The sequence below is a fragment of the Schistocerca cancellata genome, chromosome 1, assembly GCF_023864275.1.
Source record: "Schistocerca cancellata isolate TAMUIC-IGC-003103 chromosome 1, iqSchCanc2.1, whole genome shotgun sequence".
Classification (NCBI taxonomy): Eukaryota; Metazoa; Arthropoda; class Insecta; order Orthoptera; family Acrididae; genus Schistocerca; species Schistocerca cancellata.
In genome coordinates, this window is record NC_064626.1 from 759,360,248 (window position 1) to 759,379,633 (window position 19,386).

The 19,386-nt window shown below is 40.7% G+C and overlaps 1 protein-coding gene across 1 annotated transcript in view; it reads left to right on the forward strand.

The window, feature by feature from the left end:
* Positions 1–19,091, forward strand: part of LOC126186284 (uncharacterized) — a 283,858-nt gene extending 264,767 nt beyond the window's left edge. Inside the window, exon 15 of the mRNA XM_049928197.1 lies at positions 18,912–19,091. The gene's annotated coding sequence lies outside the window, so the exon portion shown is untranslated. The remainder of the gene's footprint in view (positions 1–18,911) is intronic.
* The last annotated feature ends 295 nt before the right edge of the window (positions 19,092–19,386 follow it).

Sequence of the window (19,386 nt, forward strand, 5' to 3'; positions counted from 1 at the left end):
GCATTATATTTATCGTCCACTGTATCAGCGCTATAAACATCTTGCCACTCTTGTTCCTTGATAAGGTTTACAAAGGTCTCTACAGCAACTGGATCAGCTTTCCTAAACAGCTGATGACTATATTTAACACGTGTTGCAGCACAAAAATCTTTTAGAGTTAAAATTTGTGCATCATGATCTGAAAGGCCATTCACCTTTTTGCTAACAGAATGCCCTTCTAGTAATGAGGAATGAACAAAAATGTTGTCTATGGTTGTTCTACTGTTCCCTTGCACTCTCGTTGGAAAGAATATGGTTTGCATAAGATTATATGAATCAAGGAGGTCTACTAGCATCCTCTTCCTTGCACAATCACTTATCCAATTAATATTGAAGTCACCACATATAACTAACTTTTTGTATTTCCCATAAAGTGAACCAAGAACCTCCTCTAGCTTTAGCAAAAATGTTGTGAAATCGGAGTCTGGGGATCTATAAATAACAACAGTTAGAAGTTTAGCTCCGTTAAATTTAACCACACCTGCACAACAACATTCAAACATCTTTTCAGTGCAGTACTTTGAAACATCAATTGACTCAAATGGGATGCCATTTTTCACATACATGGCTACTCCCCCACACCGCAAAGAGCTCCTTGAAAAGCTGCCAGCCAACCTGTATCCTGGTAAAGGAAGCCTCTGAATTATCTCCTTATTTAAGAAGTGTTCAGATATACCAATAATTTCAGAGTCAACATCTATAAGCAGTTCACTAACTTTATCTCTAATACCCTGTATATTTTGATGAAATATACTAATTCCATCATTACTCGGATACCTAAGCTTTGTCAAAAGTGGTTGCTTTGTTAGAGAGAATTCCCTTAAGCAGGAATACCTGTCAGCTGACTTCAATCTAAAAAAGGTGCAGCTCTAACACCCACTACTGCAGGAATTTTCCCATGAGTGATCCCACCAACCCCACCTATGCTGTCACCTATAAGCTTTGCCAACCTCCCCTTCCCATACCTGTTGAGGTGCAGGCCATGTCTAGTGAAACCCGTCCTGCTGATAGACTCCACCGACACCACTGAAATGTGACCCATGCTTTCGGTCATCAGCGCACCCCCAGGTCTCATGTTATTACGCCTGACGGCTGAAACAGTTCCACGAAATGCACTTTCGTGTTGCCAGTCTGAGTGGCTATCTTTTCCAGGTCACCATCTATGTCATACTCCCCATCCCTATCAATACTAGTATCGGCCCCACCCACAATCACTACCTGATCCTCTTTAGTAAAATCCCTACATAAGCCCCCTATGTTAACAGTCACCTGAGCCAATCCTGCATTAGGCTTCATAATGCTGGTGACCTGGTGCTCACTCTGCAACATTTTCTGCAACTGCTGGCCTACACCTCTGCCATGAGAACTACCTAACAGCAGAACCTTCTTCTTCCTCTTCGACTTTGCAACTGTTCTAGCCACCGTAACTACTGAGGTCTGCTGCATACTTCCTACATCTACAGCTACTAGAGATTCCTCTCCACTAGACTCTGACAGTTGGTCATATCTATTGTAAACACCAATAGTAAAACGATCTGAAATTCTTCTTCTCCTAGCAGATCTCTTGCCAACAGCCAGCTCCCATTCCCCAACCCCCTTCTCTCTCCTCATCCTATCTAGCTCCTCCTGTGCGTTTTTCAACAGCACCTGAAGGGCACAGATCTTACGCTCCTGCTCCTCTATTAAACTCTTGCTACATAACCTGCAGTTCCAGGAGAGGATCTCACCAGAATGCTCACTGGCTTCCCCACTGCATTCCCCCCAGAGAAAATACTTCGAACAAGTCTCACACCGCAATCCACTACTCACGAACCTACGGCAAAGCCCACACTTCTCACTCATGGTAAAATTTTACTTTTTCTTAGTTCCGCTACTACAATAAGAATATGTTAAAAACCTGACTACAATAATCACAAACTTACTCTACAAGGGAAGTAACTACTTTTATTAACAGTATTAATAAACAACAAATGTGAATATAACAAAGGACTAATACAGAAAGAGAATCAAACGTCTAATGACACAGTAATGAAGCTGAAAACAGTTCCCAAAAGGTTCTTCTGAAATTATTTCACCAGAAAACACAAAAAAAACTCTGGTTGAAGACTACTAAAGTTCCTAAATAAACCACTATACACAAACAATTAATTAATACTTAGCTTTCGATGTGCCGCTACAGCTGCAATTGGTCAGCGCGGAATGTAAACCTCTACTGAGAATGCCATGTACATTCACCAAATTGTAGCACTAGTTGGCATTTTCTGCAACCTATGCAGGACATTTGACTGTGTGTGTTACAATATACTCCTAGATAATACTCCTCTATAGTGTTATTATGTCATATCCAACCAAAAGAATTCAGGAGTCAGCACTTAGTAATTCAGCCAGTATAGTCCAGGCACACAATGGCATCTAGACATTAAACAAGGGTAAGTGAAATTACTCAAAAACCAAAAAAGGATATGTTGGCAGTAATATAAAGAATTTCTTATTTTCTTCTTATTTGTAGAGTCAGAAATAATGTTATAACAGATCATGTAAACTCGAAGTGGTTGCTAAGCCTAAAAGACCCTTCAAACTGCTTAACATTATGGTCACTCAAATTGATTGAGTTTATTTATGAAGCAGTTCACAAGCCAGGAGTAAAGCATATGAATGCAAATACCCTAAGTAGAAAAGTAGAGGTATTACGGGCATTAGGTAAGAGTCAACCAGATTGGAAAAAGATACAGGCAGCAGACACTGAATGTCAACTATTTAAAATGCAAGCTCAGTTTGTAATGCACGAGTGGGGCTTATTATGAAGGTCCACTAATTGTGGTCCACACATCGTGATTCGCACAGCACTCGGTACCAAAGTATTACAACAGCTGCACGAGCATGTATTATCAGGTCTTTGGGCTAGGACTACTGATAAATGAGTTGCAGAAAGGAGTTGGTGGAAAACACGGCATAATGACGTAGGGCTGTATGTCAAAAACTTCATCCCATGTGTGAATAGAGCAAATTTAAATTATCAAAAATGCAAAGGTTACTATAAGCTGAAAAACTATTTCAAGTGGTAGGACTTTTTCACCAGAACTCCAGCTAGTAACAAATACATACTCACAATGATCAATCTTTCTCAAGATATGCAGTAATGGCTGCAGTTCTGGGTCAGAAAGCTAGTATTGTCACACAGGCAATGGCAAACAATTGGTTACTAAAATTTGATGTATCTCAGAGCATATGCATAGATTGAGGGCCTAACTTTGCATGCAGTCTGATGCAACAGTTAACATCTACAGCTTAACTCCGCAAGCCAATTAATGGTGTGTGGTGGAGGGTACTTCCGGTGCCACTATCTGATCCCTCCAACCTCGTTCCACTCGCGAGTAGTGCATGGAAAGAATGATTGTCGATAAGCCTCTGTATAGGCTCTAATTTCTCGAATTTTCTGCTCGTGGTCAATAAGCGAGATGTATGTGGGGGAAGTAATATGTCTCTGACTCCTCCTGAAAAGTGCTGTCCTGAAATTTTGAAATTTTAATAGTAAATATCTCCGTGATGCACAATGCCTCTCTTGTAACGTCTACCAGTGGAGTTTATTTAGCATCTCCGTAACGCTCTCTTGCCAGCTAAATGATCTCATCATGAAACATGCCACTCTTCGTTGAAGCTTCTCTCTCTCTCTCCCCTGTATCAGTCCTACACGATAGGGTCCCAGATAGAGGAACAATACTCAAGAATTGGGTGAACAAGTGCCTTATTAGCCACTTCTTTCATGGATGAGTCACATTTCCTTAAGATTCTTCCGATGAATCTGAGTCTGGTGTCTGCTTTCTCCACTATCTGTTTTGTATGGTTATTCCACTTAAGGCTGCTCTGGATAGTTAGCCTGGATGTTTTATGGCAGATGCTGTCTCCAACTGTTTGTCATCAGTACTGTAGCTGTACAGTTGTGGATTTCTTTTCCTATGTAAGCGCAATATGTTACATTTATGTACTTTCAGGGTCAACTGCCAGAGTCTGCACCATTCATCAGTTCTCTGCAGGTCATTCTGCAAATTCTTACTGTCTTCTGGCATTGCTACTTTGGTATAGACAACTGCATCATCTGCAAATAACCTTAAAGAGCATCTGATGCTTTCTACTAGATCATTTATATATATTATAAACTGCAATGGTCCTATCACACTTCCCTGTGGTACTCCGGATATTACTTTTACATATGTCGATTTAGTTCTGTTAAGAGCAATGTGTTGAGTTCTATCTGCAAGAAAGTCTTGAATCCAATCGCAGGTCTGCTCAGATACTGCGTAAGCTCTTAAACAGCAATGCACGACGGTGTCAAATGCCTTACTGAAATCAAGGAACACGGCATGAACCTGAGTGCCGTTGTCCACTGCGCTGTGGATCTCAAGGAGGAACAGAGCGATCTGTGTTTCGCAGGATCTCTGTTTGCAGAATCCACGTTGATTTTATAGAGGAGATGTTCATTTTCCAAAATCGTTATAATCCTTGAGCATAAAACATGTTCCATAATTCTACAACAGACTGACGACAGTGATATAGGTCTATAATTGTGTGGATCTGTCTTAAGGCCTTTCTTAGAGACGGGAATGACCTGTGCTTTTTTCCAGTCGATAGGTACCTTTTGTTGCTCAAGCGATCTGCGATAAATTACTGCTAGAAGGGGAGCAAGTTCTTTCGCATAATCTTTATAGAATCTTATAGCTATCTCATCTGGTCCTGAAGCCTTTCCACTACTAAGCGATTGTAGCTGCTTTTCAATTCCGCGATCGATTATCTCAATATCTGCCATTTCAGTGTTTGTATGACTACTGAAAGGAGGGACAGTGTTACAATCTTCCGTCATGAAACAACTTTGGAAGACCAAATTCAGTATTTCTGCCTTCTCTCTATTATCTTCCATTTTAGTGCTGGTGTGGTCGCTGAGAGAATGAATAGGTGATTGTGACCCACTTACTGATTTTACATATGATCAAAATCGCTTTGGGTTTTTGCTTAGGTCGTTTGGCAACATCTTACTTTGAAAATCATTGAACGCTTCTCTCAATGCTCTCCTTACACTCATTTTCGCTTCTTTCAGCTTTTGTTTGTCAGCTAGACTTTTACTTCTCTTGAATCTGGCATGAAGTGCTCTTTGCTTACGTAGTGCTTTTCTACCACAACTATTAAACCATGGTGGATCTTTCCCATCCCTTAAAACCTTACTCGGAACATACTTGATGCTGACTGCTAAGATACTCTGAAATTTGTATTCTATCACTCTTGCTGAGCAAATATATCTTCTTATCTTTCTTAACATTCCTTGTAGGACCCATCATCATAGGTGCTGTCACAGCCTTACGATCACTGATCCCTTCCTCTACGTTAACTGAATTGATAAGTTCAGGTCTGCTTGTTGCCAGAAGGTCTAAGACATTACCCCTCAAGTTAGTTCTCTGACTTATCTACTCAAGGTATTTTTTTTTTTCCAGACAGGACATCCAGAACAATTCCACACAATTCCCTGTCTCTGGCATCTATACCTGGCAAGTTGAAGTCACCCCGCATTGCAACGGCATGGTCAGGAAAATTACTAATGATATTCTGCAAGTTCTGTCTGAAGCACTCTTACAACTACAGATCCTGACCCAGGTGGTCTACAAAGGATCCAATCACCATTTTTGACCATTCTTTGGTACTCAATTTCACCCAGATTAAGTCACATTCAGAATCTGTGATAAGCTTGCTAGATTTGAATTTTTTTTACTGCAATAAACGTGCTGCCACGATTGGCGACTAACCTATCCTCACAATAAACATTCCAATCTGAACTTAGGATTTCGTTGTCATTGACTTCTGGTTTCAACCAACTTTCTGTTCTCAATACTATCTGTGCATTATAACCTTCCGTAAGTGATACTAATTCTGGGACCTTTCCTTCAATGCTCCTGCAGTTTACTAAAATCATGTTAATCTTTTCTATCTCTGATCTGTGAGGACCAAGATTCTCTGAGGTCGCTGTGGCTGATTTAATAGGCAAATCCTCTTTGCTCCCAAGGGAGGAGCTCTCTAACCTAAAAAGGCCCCATGTGCACACCACACATACTCCACTACCCTAGTAGCCATTTCCTGCGTGTAGTGCACGCCTGACCTATTAAAGGGAACCCTACAATTCTGCACCCGATAGCGGAGGTCAAGAAACTCGCATCCGATACCGTCGCAGTGTCATCTGAGCCTTTGGTTTAGACCTTGCACTCTGCTCCAAACCAGAGGACCGCGATCAACCCTGGATATGATGCTACAAATAGACAGCTTAGCCTGCACCCTGCGTCCATTGCTAGTTGCCGTTTACTGCAAATCAAGAAGTTACTTACCAACCCGTTCTATCTGCAAGCGAATTGAAAAGCAGATTATTTAATTTTTAGGCAAAACATGGTTTTATCCTCACTAAGGCTTTGGAAAATCGGGAATGTGTGGGGGCAACATGCAAGTAAACTGCTGCAGTATAGGATAGGGCAGTGGGCATTGAAAGCAAACCCTTATACACCACAGGGCCAAACTAAAAAGTATTTTAACAAAATAGCAAGGACTGTACCAAATCATAGAAATAGCTGCACCAGTAAATGCGAAAGTACAACTAGCAACTGAGACATCCATAGCTCGTGTCAGCAGAGTGAAGCTATTTAAAGGAGCGATTGGCAGATTACTGCAGCTTTCTTCACCATTACCAGAAAAGGAGAAGTTGCCTAGGAAAGGAAGAGAACTTAGATCCAAGGGGAAAATAAGGTCAGTCCACATGTTTTGATGAATGGTGGGGTAGGTTGGAATATATATTAGGGTTATTAGGTTAACATTATTTTTCATTTACTTGTCTTTGATTTTGTAGGTATACACTTATCCAAGGGAGGGAGGGGATTGATGATAATTCTTTTTTTTTCCTCTTAGGTGGCTTACCAATGATAATGCACAGAAGGATTATCATGGCCGTAATGTTACTTCACTTTAGCACATTGACTTTCCCACTGGGTTAACAGCATGTTGTACCTGTAATAGGAACATATATATACCTTTGTTTTATAACATTAACTGTTACAGTTAATACTGACCGAGCTAGTTTATACATCACAATGCTATTTCCTGTTGTTTGAACACACAAGCGGTATCAATGTTTCACAATCCATCCATATAAAATTAAGTGGACAGTATCAACAAAGAGGCACAAAACAAGACTCATGAATGGTTATTGGTCTCAGAACAAAAGGATGCACATGTACTTTTGTCCGTAGCAGATCTAAACTACTGTATCAGAGAGAACGTTATCATTTGCCCAGCCAGGGTACAGACAAATGAACCATCATGTGAAATGCAACTATTTCCTAAGAAAATGGAAGCAGTAGAGTGTAAAAGGAAGTTACTAGTCCCACAGCCATATTTATGGAAAATTGGAGACCAGTGGATTTACTTCCATGTTTTCGCCAGGAACAGTAATCAACAACTGTTACAGAAATGCAAAATCAACAGGTATGACAAAACTTGAATTGCAAAATAGTGGATTACGAATCAACGGAACATAGCCAGAACAAAGTTTCATCTTCCAGCTATTATCAGAGGAACAACAGCGGTTATCATTTCTCAACCAAAGTTGTATTGGCCAGAAGAACTGTTACAAATATTACCTGTACAGAATGTAACTTTCCGTAACAAAACCTTTGATTCCAGTCTGTTACATTTTTTAGATAACTTGATAATTTCAGAAATTAATGTGCTGATAGTAAACTGCAGGAGCGTCTATAGAAATGTCCTAGAACTGCTCTCATTAATAAACTGTCACAACGCCCATATAGTACTAGGGACAGAAAGTTGGCTGAAACCAGACGTAAACAGTAATGAAATCCTAAACTCAGATTGGAATGTATACCGCAGAGACAGGCTGGACAGTGAAGGGGGAGGCGTGTTTATAGTGATAAGAAGTGCAATAGTATCGAAGGAAATTGACGGAGATCCGAAATGTGAAATGATTTGGGTGAAGGTCACGGTTAAAGCAGGCTCAGACATGGTAATTGGATGTCTCTATAGGCCCTCTGGCTCAGCAGCTGTTGTGGCTGAGCACCTGAAGGATAATTTGGAAAATATTTCGAGTAGATTTCCCCACCATGTTATAGTTCTGGATGGATATAGACTGGGAGACTCAAACGTTCATAACGGGTGGCAGGGACAAAGAATCCAGTGAAATTTTTTAAAGTGCTTTATCTGAAAACTACCTTGAGCAGTTAAACAGAGGACCAACTCGTGGCGGTAACATATTAGACCTTCTGGTGACAAACAGACACGAACTATTTGAAACAGTTAACGCAGAACAGGGAATCAGCGATCATAAAGCGGTTACGGCATCGATGATTTCAGCCGTAAATAGAAATATTAAAAAAGGTAGGAATATTTTTCTGTGTAGCAAAAGTGACAAAAAGCAGATTACAGAGTACCTGACGGCTCAACACAAAAGTTTTGTCTCAAGTACAGATAGTGTTGAGGATCAGTGGACAAAGTTCAAAACCGTCGTACATAATGCGTTACATGAGTATGTGCCAAGCAAGATCGTAAGAGATGGAAAAGAGACACCGTGGTACAACAACCGAGTTAGAAAACTGCTGCAGAAGCAAAGGGAACTTCACAGCAAACATAAACATAGCCAAAGCCTTGCAGACAAACAAAAATTACGTGAAGCGAAATGTAGTGTGAGGAAGCCTATGCGAGAGGCGTTCAATGAATTCGAAAGTAAAGTTCTATGTACTGACTTGGCAGAAAATCCTAAAAAATTTTGGTCTTATGTCAAAGCGGTAGGTGGATCAAAACAAAATGTCCAGACACTCTGTGACCAAAATGGTACTGAAACAGAGGATGACAGGCTAAAGGCGTAAATACTAAATGTCTTTTTCCAAAGCTGTTTCACAGAGGAAGACTGCACTGTAGTTCCTTCTCTAGATTGTCGTACAGATGACAAAATGGTAGATATCGAAATAGACGACAGAGGGATAGAGAAACAATTAAAATCGCTCAAAAGAGGAAAGGCCACTGGACCTGATGGGATACCAGTTCGATTTTACACAGAGTACACGAAGGAACTTGTCTCCCTTCTTGCAGCGGTGTACCGTAGGTCTCTAGAAGAGCGTAGCATTCCATAGGATTGGAAAAGGGCACAGGTCATCCCTGTTTCCAAGAAGGGACGTCGAACAGATGTGCAGAACTATAGACCTATATTTCTAACGTCGATCAGTTGTAGAATTTTGGAACACTTATTATGTTCGAGTATAATGACTTTTCTGGAGACTAGAAATCTACTCTGTAGGAATCAGCATGGGTTTCGAAAAAGACGGTCATGTGAAACCCGGCTCACGCTATTTGTCCACGAGACTCAGAGGGCCATAGACAAGGGTTCACAGGTAGATGCCATGTTTCTTGACTTCCACAAGGCATTCGATACAGTTCCCCACAGTCATTTAATGAACAAAGTAAGAGCATATGGACTATCAGACCAATTGTGTGATTGGATTGAAGAGTTCCTAGATAACAGAACGCAGCATGTTATTCTCAATGGAGAGAAGTCTTCCGAAGTAAGAGTGATTTCAGGTGTGCCGCAAGGTAGTGTCATAGGACCGTTGCTATTCACAATATACATAAATGACCTTGTGGATGACATCGGAAGTTCACTGAGGCTTTTTGCAGATGATGCTGTGGTGTATCGAGAGGTTGTAAAAATGGAAAATTGTACTGAAATGCAGGAGGATCTGCAGCGAATTGACGCATGGTGCAGGGAATGGCAATTGAATCTCAATGTAGACAAGTGTAATGTGCTTCGAATACATAGAAAGATAGATCCCTTATCATTTAGCTACAAAATAGCAGGTCAGCAACTGGAAGCAGTTAATTCCATAAATTATCTGGGAGTACGCATTAGGAGTGATTTAAAATGGAATGATCATATAAAGTTGATCGTTGGTAAAGCAGATGCCAGACTGAGATTTATTGGAAGAATCCTAAGGAAATGCAATCCGAAAACAAAGGAAGTAGGTTACAGTACGCTTGTTCGCCCACTGCTTGCATACTGCTCAGCAGTGTGGGATCCGTACCAGATAGGGTTGATAGAAGAGATAGAGAAGATCCAATGGAGAGCAGCGCGCTTCGTTACAGGATCATTTAGTAATCGCAAAAGCGTTACGGAGATGATAGATAAACTCCAGTGGAAGACTCTGCAGGAGAGACGCTCAGTAGCTCGGTATGGGCTTTTGTTAAAGTTTCGAAAACATACCTTCACCGAAGAGTCAAGCAGTATATTGCTCCCTCATACGTATATCTCGTGAAGAGACCATGAGGATAAAATCAGAGAGATTAGAGCCCACACAGAAGCATACCGACAATCCTTCTTTCCACGAACAGTACGAGACTGGAATAGAAGGGAGAACCGATAGAGGTACTCAGGGTACCCTCCGCCACACACCGTCAGGTGGCTTGCGGAGTATGGATGTAGATGTAGAAATGGGAAGAATTTCAGTTGACCAGATGCTACAACATATAAACGAATATCATGAGCAACACAAGCGTATCAACAAGTGTTAGTGTGTCCGCATAGAATGTTATCCTGATTCTAGTACTCATTTGTGCAGTTTACTTCTGCTTAAAATGCAAAATTTCCACTCAAATGACTCGCCAATTCATCAAATACCCATGGAATGGACACATACGAGCGATAGGAATTAAGAATAGAAACTGTAAGACGTATTAGTAGTAGGAAAACAGGCTGGAAAGATGATGTAAATTTAGATAATGAAGTTAACACAGACTAAGGTTAAGAGCCTTATTGTTTAGCTCAAGAAGCAACCAAGGGATTAAACTCAGAATAATATTAAACTGTAAATATAGAACATGTACAGGCTAGTTCAGTAATGGACAGAGAAAATAAAATTTGGGGTGAATTTCCTAAAGAAAAGGGTAATGTTACACCACAGAATAAAAAAAGGGAGAGAAACTAGATATTTTCTGAAGTTCATGTTAGCGCAACCTCAAGAAACACCAGGTGAAGGCAGGGACTTAGCTGTGCAGCAGGAAGAAACAATCAAAATTAAAAATGGGCTGCTATGTCAGTACCAGTCGTCAAGCCCAAGCTACACATTCATCAAAATGTCCAAATATCCAACAAGGAAGAGAGACAGAGATATATTCCATAGCTCTTCTTACATGTAGTACGAAGTTTACCTAGAATGGAATAGCATCTTTCTGAGACTTGACTGCACAGTTAAACACCCGTAACAAATTGTTCAGCAAACGTTGTGGAGCAAGGACCACTGCCCACTAGTAAAGGAGCAGGCCACATTTGGTCATAATAGCAGAGCCTCACATCAGTACCTCTATCCAGACCATAAATACCACAGTCCTCCAGCTCTGAATTGTTTTTCAGTAGGATTGGTGGCATTCATATTGAAGCAGTTGATTCAATTATTATTACAATGTAGTGACATCAATGTGTTAGGTGTTCAAGCATTTCTTGTGTGCATGCTACTTGCTGTTCGCAAGATGGCAACATCCAATTAACCATGACTTTGCGTTGGTCACATACCATGTTGCTGATGGGGAGATTTCCAACACAAGTACTTCTCACAGTACTTACTGTGCCAATGTCGTCATCACTGCTTGTTGAGAGGGCCATCCCATGCATCTGTTCCTGGCCCTCGCTGCAGGCACTTCTGGGTGCTGAGGGGCCACGTGTCTGGTGGGCCCAGGATCTGCTGACTACAGGATTTCCGATAATATTGCACATCCTGAAGGGTCCTTGTGGTTCATTGTCAGAGCAATCGAGGGTGCTCTAATGCAGTGTGGGGGACATGCCCACACTACAGCTTTGCCTGTAGACTGCCAGACATCAACCTGCAAGACTTCAGCCAAAATGCTGGAGTAGCGGCCTTGCCAGCCAGCCGAGCCAAAAACTGGAGTCGTGGAATTCCACTATATCACCGGCACGAGGCGTTACCCAAGGCTGATGAGAAGTAACAGAACTTTAAATCTGAATAAATAAATGTTAACTTGCTAATCACATTCTAGTAGCACTGAATGATGTGCTACAGTTTCCATGACACCATCCTGACGACATAGAGGTGTCTCTGTTCTGCACCTTTAGTGTCCATGCAGTTGAGTGGATTTGTAAATGTGTTTGCCATATGACATTAATTTGGTACTTGTTCGGTGTTCAGTGTAATACCATCTTAAATTAACTTTTGTTTGGCACAAAAAATTCAAAATTGAGAAATTATAATTTGTCATGTGGCCCTGCTGGTAATTCTGTTAACATCTAAGTTCAAAATGGCTCTGAGCACTATGGGACTTAACATCTTAGGTCATCAGTCCCCTAGAACTTAGAAGTACTTAAATCTAACTAAACTAAGGACATCACACACATCCATGCCCAAGGCAGGATTCGAACCTGCGACCGTAGCAGTCCCACGGTTCCGGACTGCAGAGCCTAGAACCGCACGGCAACATCTAAGTAGAATTATCTTCCAACAATGAAGTTTCCTCATTAGTTCTTGATTTCCAATATCAGACCAGTGACTTGCTTGCTGCAAAATAGTTCCTTGGCATATGTAATTATGTTGACATACATTTGGTCCCCGTATTGAAGACGAACATTGTGCTCTTCCAGACCTTCCCTACATCAGGTGTACCTTCCACTGAAGAAGTTGTTTGATCATGTTTATTATTATTATTTTTTTTAAACCAATCACTAGCTAAACCATCATCCATAGAAGTGTCCTTACGTAGCACTGGCCTACTTCCCCAGTGTGGAAATATTGTAAAAAATAGCCTGCTGAGGCCAATTGTTGTTCCATTGTATCCCACTTTGTGCAACAGTCTTGTGGAACACTTGTATAATTTTGTCTCAAAAATATACATCCTGTTGATAAGAAAAATTTTCCATATGAGCATCTGATATGAACTCTTCCCATCAACTGTGCTTAGCCCATAAACTTAAGCAAATTCTTTGACAAGAGCCTTGTCTTTGAAAGCTCTATGGCAGTTTTATTTGCACACCCATTTGGTTGATCCATGTAAGGATTTACAAATCTTCTGCTTTGTACCATAGGATTTTAAATGATTGTGGAGAACCATTTTATTGTCAGATTTGTAACCAATGGCACAATGAACCTCTTTGACTGGATAAACAAATCTGTCTACTTGTTTTAGTTGTGCTTTGTACACACTTCAAAAAGTTTTGCATCACCCTGGTTCCCAGAACGCCTGAAGATAGACATTGACTGTGTATATTTTATCACAGACACGGTCCCTTTAACTGTACAGAGAGGTCACTAAACTCGCCCAAAGATGTAAACAATCATGCATGAGCAGCACCTATTTGATAGAGGGGGTCCAACAGCCGATCAGTTCCAGTCATTCCACCAGATAGGAGGTACACGTCTTGTGTTGTCTGTAGTTCAACCACACCTAGATGGTCAATACCGCAATTTGATGATGTCCACATTGTTACTTTGTACCAGGAAGGTCCCTCAGCAAGCGAAGTGTCCAAGCGTCTCGGGGTGAACCAAAGCGACGTTGTTTGGACATGGAAGAAATACTGAGAGACAGGAACTGTCGATGACATGCCTTGCTCAGGCCACCCAAGGGCTACTACTGCAGTGGATGACCACTACCTATGGATTATGGCTTGGAGGAACCCTGACAGCAACACCACCATATTGAATAATGCTTTTTCTGCAACAACAGGACATCATGTTACCACTCAAACAGTGCGCAATAGGCTACATGGTGCGCAACTTCACTCCTGACGTCCATGGTGAGGTCCATCTTTGCAACCAAAACACCATGTAGCACGGTACAGGTGGGCCCAACATCATGCCGAATGGGCCACTCAGGATTGGCATCACATTCTCTTCACTGATGCGTGTCGCATACGCCTTCAACCAGAGAATCGTCAAAGACGTGTTTGGAGTCAACCTGGTCAGTCTGAACACCTTAGGCACACAGTCCAGGGAGTGCAGCAAGGTGGAGGTTTCCTGCTGTTTTGGGGTGGCATTATGTGGGGCCGACATACGCCACTGGTGGTCATGGAAGGTGCCATAACGGCTGTACGATACCCGAGTGCCATTCTCCAACGGATAGTGCAACCATATCGGCAGTATATTGACGAGGCGTTCGTCTTCGTGGACGACAGTTTGCACCCCCATCGTGCCCATCTTGTGAATGAGTTCCTTCTATATAACAACATAGCTCGACTAGAGTGTCAGCATGTTCTCCAGACGTGAACCCTGTCGAATATGCCTGGGATAGATTGAAAAGGGCTGTTTATGGATGACGTGACCCACCAACCAGTCCGAGGGATCTATGCCGAATCACTGTTGGGGAGTAGGACAATCTGGACCAGCACTGCCTTGATGAACTTGTGGATAGTATTCCACGACGAATACAGGCATCTATCAATGCAAGAGGACGTGCACTGGGTATTGGAGGTACCGGTGGGTACAGCAATCTGGACCACCACCTCTGAAGGTCTCACTGTATGGTGGTACAACATGCAATGTGCAGTTTTCATGAGCGGTAAAAAGGGCGGAAATGATGTTTATGTAGATCTCTATTCCAATTTTCTGTACAGGTTCCGGAACTCTCGGAACCGAGATGATGCAAAACGTTTTTTGATGTGTGTACTTTGTTAATCATTGTCACTGATATCAGTTTCAACATGGACATCCTCAAAGACCATGTCTTTTTTTATGTTAGATCTGATATATTTTAGCCCTCTGAAGGCTTCTGAACTGTTTGTCCTAAGCAGTTTTGAAGGGGGGGGGGGGGGGGGGGAATTTGTGTTATTTCACAAGATACTTAAAAAACTGTGATAATTACAGTCTCTCCCAATAATGACAATATGATTGAGTAACATAACACTTGTGAGCCAGCCAAAAAGTTATGACCATTGCCCATTACAAGACTGAATGCTACGTGGTAGGATGGTAGTGTTGCGGGCGCATGATGCAGTAAGGAGAGAGTATAGTGAGAGCACATATGAATGAACAGTCACTCTAGTGACAATAAGGACTGCAAATAGGGAAATGTAGTGACAAAAATGGCTTTAACAAAGGGCAGATTGGTTATAATGCTGGACATTCGCAGCTACAGAAATTAGAGGTCAGGGGTTTACCACTCTGTAAAGTTGGATGTTGGTAATTTTTGGCAGATCTTATAACAAGAATACAAAGATGGTGCAGCCACAAACATTTGAGACTACACGGCTCAGCAAACAATGTTGAACATGGGTCTCCACAGTAGGTGTCCTCCACATGTCCCTATGCAGACCCAGCAGCATTAACATTTACGATTGCAGTGGGAACAGGATCATAAAGATTGGATTGTGGATCAATGGAAACATATCACTTTGTTGGATGTATTGTGTTTCTTGTTACACCAGATCAATAGTCAAACGTCCGGATGCACTGTCACCCAGAGAAGTGGCTGCTTGAAATGTGCACCGTGCCAGGGACACAGACTGGTGGGGGACGCACCTTGTTATGGATTACTTTCTCTGGTAATTGTGGTAGTAACTGAAGACACCTTGGCAGCTGTGGACTACATGAACACTGTTGCAGACAACATTCATCTCAACATTCCGGCTGTCTTCACTGACAGCAATGGCATTTTCGAGCAAGATCAGTGCCCATCTCATAAATCTAGAATCCTACAACAGTGATTTGAGAAGGGTGATAGCGAACTCACGTTGATGCGCCTTTGTCACCAGATTCACCTGATTTGAACCTAGTGGAACACACCACAGTCATTATTGTGAACCAGCTCTGTGTACACAAACCGCGGTCTACAATTTACAGATTATGTGATCTGTGCATGTATGTCTGATGCCAAAATTACCAAGGACCTTTTGAGTCCATGCCATGCAGAGTTGTTCCAAAGGTAAACCATTATGTTGTTAACCAAGTGGTGACAATATTTTGGCTCATCAGTGTATGTGTTAGTGTGTTGAGGGTGCCTTTAAATTTTCATTTAAATCTGGCGGCAAGTACGGTGGTCGATAGAAAGCCTAATTTAAGTTGATATCCATACTTCATACTGATTATGGCCAAACAGTACCACAAGCTGTTTCAATTTCTATTTAAATGGATCTGAGTATCTTGTTTACTGTGTCAGACACACCACTTCCATTTTCCATTACCCCATCCTTTCGATATACAGTTATCCTTTCGATATACGGTTAGATTTCTCCAAAAATCTCAATTCTGTGAATTCTTTGTTTTAGCTAATTTTCTGTACCCTTTATTATATGCTATTTAGGACAGCTTCAACCTGGGAAGTTGTTGTGAATGCACTGGCAGTCGATTACAGTGATTTTAATATTCTTATCTGTGGGAAGCATTTCCTTCAGTCTTACTGTAATATTTCAGGGTCTCCTACAGTTGTCCTTAATCTGGATTGGATGCAGAGTCACCTAAGCTAAAAAAAAAACCTTTTGTGTGCACTCCGCTGTCAGTCACCTGGGTAGCTACCACTGATGTGTAGTACACCTGCGATACATTTAGCAGAACCCTACAGCTCTCATCCTTTATTGCACAAACCCAAGAACCCACAACCTAGCTTTTTACAAAACCTTCACAGTCTCTTGTTCGGCCGTCTACTTGGCTAGAAACCAGAAAGGACCCAATCTGTTCTGAGGAAAATTCTGTAGATTGTGAATTCCATGAGCAAGTCTAGTATTCTCCTCCTCAGCCCGTTGTTGTAATGCTTGTAGCATGCGCCTTGGACCCCAAGCAAAGGAAGTGTATTCCAGCATGCTACATAACTTGCACCTGGTTACTCCTTGTTCCGCCATCGACTTCTGGAACAGCCTCTTTATCATGTTTAATGGAAGCATTCGCATTGCATTTACAAGGTGATCCTTCCCATCCTTTGCTGCCTTTCATCTTAAGTGTACCATTATTTGTCATATGTTCGGCTTGCCAACAAATCATAGACTCCTAAATTTTTTAGTTTGCTTTCCCCTAACACAGAAACAGTAGACTTCCATACAAGTGAAATGTGTTGCACTGGCTCAGTTTCAGTGAGAAACAGCAACTCAGATTGCCAGTAAGAGATTTTTTTATGTAGAACTTGAGTTCTCTCTGATTCCTACCTAAACAGGACCCATAGAAGTACTGATAACTTGTCACTCGCATTCTTGTTGTTGAGTAGAGACAGGACGTGTAGTTTTCAGACAGGAGACAGTATCCACAGGACAGATTAATACCTGAGGCATCTTTGATGCCTCTGGTACATGCACCTTCCATTCACTTGGCAGCAGAGCAAGTTCCAGTTGCTTATGAACAGCAACTAAATCATCCCATTTCCAAGAAGAAACACTGCGGTGCTGTATTCTGACTGTTCAAATAACTTTACATTAACCTAACTCATTCTATTTTAATGTCAAGGTCTGTTACACTACATGGACTGAGAGTTTCATTTACTGTTTGAATTTATAGCACCAAAGGAATTTTTTTTGTGATATGACAGGAGAAAAACTTGGAATGTAATACACAACTTCTTGGAGATAACTTTTTATCTCAACCTGTTTTTGTGGTTACATTCACTAACAAATTCGTGAGACGGTATCTAAAATGGTTGTAATGTATTGCAGATGTAGTGACACACATTGCAGCGGAAGGTAAACTTAATCTAACATGGTGTGAAAGTTAATTATCGACTACATTGAAGGCAATCTTAAAATCTAAGCACGTTGTTGTTGTTCTTATAGAATTTAATTCACCCAGATTGCATAAAAATACACAACGATTACTAGTTTCATCAAAACTAAATTGCCATCTTGGCTCATTTGTGCAGAATTACTACTACTTTTTTTTTCGTTGAATGTGTCCAATTAATGTGAACAGTAGATGGAATGGATAGGCCCTTGAAAAAAAATTAATAAATACATAAATAAATAATGAAATTTTCTATGCAACTTATCTGAAGATGGCAGTTTAATTTCACTGAAACTGGTAATTATTGTGTCTTTTTATGCAATCTGGGCGAATAAACTTCTAAGAACAACAACTGTGTTATAATAAGAGCAAAACACAAAATTAGACCACAGAAATTGACTTGGCAAGAGCTAAAGTTGTCTTATGATCATGACATTTAAAGCAATGACTTGAAGAAACATGTCAGTGGATAGTAATAATGGAAATATTGCACTAATCACGTAAGTATTTACACTGAAATTAGGGGACACAATTTCCTGTAAAGTTATTTTAGTCACAGTTTGCAGAATACGCAACAGTAACTCACAATTTGTTGCAAAATACGCTTTGTATAGCACTTCATATCTTTCAAAAATTCTCAAAAATATACCTTTTATTACACAAGTACTGGATACAACTGGGGGGAACAGCTGAATGAAGAAAAGGCGCAAATGTAGTTTACAATTGATGTTAAATAGTATGAATTTCTCATGGCATGGCACTTGCATATATGTGAGAGATTATGGGAGAATACCAACAGTTTGTGTGTGTGTGCGTATGCAACCATAAAGAAAAGACTGCCTCACCTTTGAATTTGAGTTACTGATATGCAGTACACTTTGTGAAATTATTTTCAACTCATGCTCCTTCAAAGTGGAATCATTTAATAATTATGTATAACAGTAAATAAGTTGTTGGTGGATGTTAGATTGTTTATAAGTTTTTTATTTGTTTAATGTGTCTTGTTGGATAATTTCAGCAGTATATGCATTTAAGTGCTGTTTACATTGCCATTGCAGTTTTGATATGCTTTTTATTTGTGTTTTTTATGTACTTATGCTAAGAAATGGCACTGTGAATTGAAATAAACTTTGGCTGTTCCAGGTTTCCAATTATTTCTGTAATTCTGTGTCCATCGGAGGAACGTAGTTCAGCCATTCACAGAGATGGCCGCTATTATAACGGCAGAACACTGTTATTCATTGGAAATTGTATGGTATATTTCAGCAGTTGAAGAATTGTGTGTGTGTGTGTGTGTGTGTGTGTGTGTGTGTGTGTGTGTGTGTGTGTGTGTAAAATGAACAAAGTGCACTGAAGTAATTTATCAACTTAAATGACTCAAGCAGTCATTATAAAATTACTCCAATAATTCAATAATTATGGAGATGTAAATTTTACTCCATATTAATGTTATATTTATTAGCAATGTCCATGTGTTTATAATTTATTGTTTGAAGCAGCTGAGTGTTGTATACTGATGCTTATGAATGAAGTGAAACAGTCTTTCTTATGCATTATTGTTATTTTTCTTCCTGTGCTCAAGTGGAAGCTTTAATCTACAGAAGAGAAGTGGGTGGGC